At 45.5% G+C, this 2,088-nt stretch overlaps 1 non-coding gene across 1 annotated transcript; it reads left to right on the top strand.

Annotated features, from left to right (window-relative positions):
• Nucleotides 1-783: 783 nt before the first annotated feature.
• Nucleotides 784-858, top strand: Trnap-ggg (transfer RNA proline (anticodon GGG)). Its single transcript has one exon. It is a non-coding gene; the product is annotated as a tRNA-Pro (tRNA).
• The last annotated feature ends 1,230 nt before the right edge of the window (nt 859-2,088 follow it).

The raw sequence follows: 2,088 nt of genomic DNA on the forward strand, positions 1-2,088 counted from the left end.
GGGTTCGAGTCCCGGACCAAGACGAATTTTTCTTCAACTGCGAGGCTTTCTTTCGAGGAACCCGGTTGGGTTGCCATAGTAGCGAATTGCTACATTTGGGTGGAAGTCTCAGTTTCCCTTTAATTACTTATCTCCACCTAGCGGATTTCCGCTGAACTATTACATCAAACACTTGCCTTTGCTTCGAGTTGTCGACAAATTCGACTTCGCCCTGCCATCTGCTAGCCGCCTGGTTAGCTCAGATGGTAGAGCGGCTGCCCCGGAAAGGCGGTGGTCCCGGGTTCGAGTCCCGGACCAAGACGAATTTTTCTTCAACTGCGAGGCTTTCTTTCGAGGAAACCGGTTGGGTTTCCATAGTAGCGAATTGCTACATTTGGGTGGAAGTCTCAGTTTCCCTTTAATTACTTATCTCCACCTAGCGGATTTCCGCTGAACTATTACATCAAACACTTGCCTTTGCTTCGAGTTGTCGACAAATTCGACTTCGCCCTGCCATCTGCTAGCCGCCTGGTTAGCTCAGATGGTAGAGCGGCTGCCCCGGAAAGGCGGTGGTCCCGGGTTCGAGTCCCGGACCAAGACGAATTTTTCTTCAACTGCGAGGCTTTCTTTCGAGGAACCCGGTTGGGTTGCCATAGTAGCGAATTGCTACATTTGGGTGGAAGTCTCCGTTTCCCTTTAATTACTTATCTCCACCTAGCGGATTTCCGCTGAACTATTACATCAAACACTTGCCTTTGCTTCGAGTTGTCGACAAATTCGACTTCGCCCTGCCATCTGCTAGCCGCCTGGTTAGCTCAGATGGTAGAGCGGCTGCCCCGGGAAGGCGGTGGTCCCGGGTTCGAGTCCCGGACCAAGACGAATTTTTCTTCAACTGCGAGGCTTTCTTTCGAGGAAACCGGTTGGGTTTCCATAGTAGCGAATTGCTACATTTGGGTGGAAGTCTCAGTTTCCCTTTAATTACTTATCTCCACCTAGCGGATTTCCGCTGAACTATTACATCAAACACTTGCCTTTGCTTCGAGTTGTCAACAAATTCGACTTCGCCCTGCCATCTGCTAGCCGCCTGGTTAGCTCAGATGGTAGAGCGGCTGCCCCGGAAAGGCGGTGGTCCCGGGTTCGAGTCCCGGACCAAGACGAATTTTTCTTCAACTGCGAGGCTTTCTTTCGAGGAACCCGGTTGGGTTTCCATAGTAGCGAATTGCTACATTTGGGTGGAAGTCTCAGTTTCCCTTTAATGTCAACACTGCATCCCTTTGTTTTGGTTTCGATGCGACTTTTGCTTGCTTATAAATATTTATGCACTTTAATAGAAATTTACTTTAACATGTGAGATGAAGCACAGAGAAATATAACGTAGCCGCTTTCCTGACATGAATAAAGTGCAAAATATGACTTTCAAGAAACAAGTTAACTGTATCAAGTTGCAAATCTGTTAAAGTGCACTGCAATTTTTATTGTGAAACATTATGCAAAGGCACGTACTTATGACTATATTCACCATATGTCGCTACTTCTTTACAGTGGATGGGAAGCCTGTGAGTTTGAATGAAAATGTTCCTTTACTTCCTTGTGGTATGCCTCAACATTTTAGTGTAATACCCGTGTCACACAGGCACGCTTGGAAGGCCTTCCAGTGGACGGCCTTCGAACCGCCACAACACTATCGACTCAAAGTTCTACATGGCACTCTTGAAAGGCCATTGATTGGTTGAGGCGTTTCTCACAAAAATTGTGTGGCGCTGCAGATCTTTAGTGTCATTTTCATGTCACCAAAAGTTAAATAATACTAAATCCACTCAAAAGCACAGAAATGTATTTTAATAAATTGCTTATACGTTGTTATAAATATATGTTTAGTTTTTAAGTTATGGAGTAGCGAAACTGTGGCACGATGAACACAAGCTGTTGTCGAGAGTTTGTGCAGTTCGCACATTTCAAATCGCAAAAATACCTTAAATAATTAATAACACTCGTATGTACGATTTTTGAGAGCATTTGGTTTGATTTTTTTCTTTCTATTCGTGAGTACGAGCACACTGTGAATGAGAGTGCCCGTTGGCGCTGTTTCCGCTTTCGTTGCTCAAAGGC

Source organism: Dermacentor silvarum, chromosome 2 (assembly GCF_013339745.2).
Source record: "Dermacentor silvarum isolate Dsil-2018 chromosome 2, BIME_Dsil_1.4, whole genome shotgun sequence".
Taxonomy (NCBI): domain Eukaryota; kingdom Metazoa; phylum Arthropoda; class Arachnida; order Ixodida; family Ixodidae; genus Dermacentor; species Dermacentor silvarum.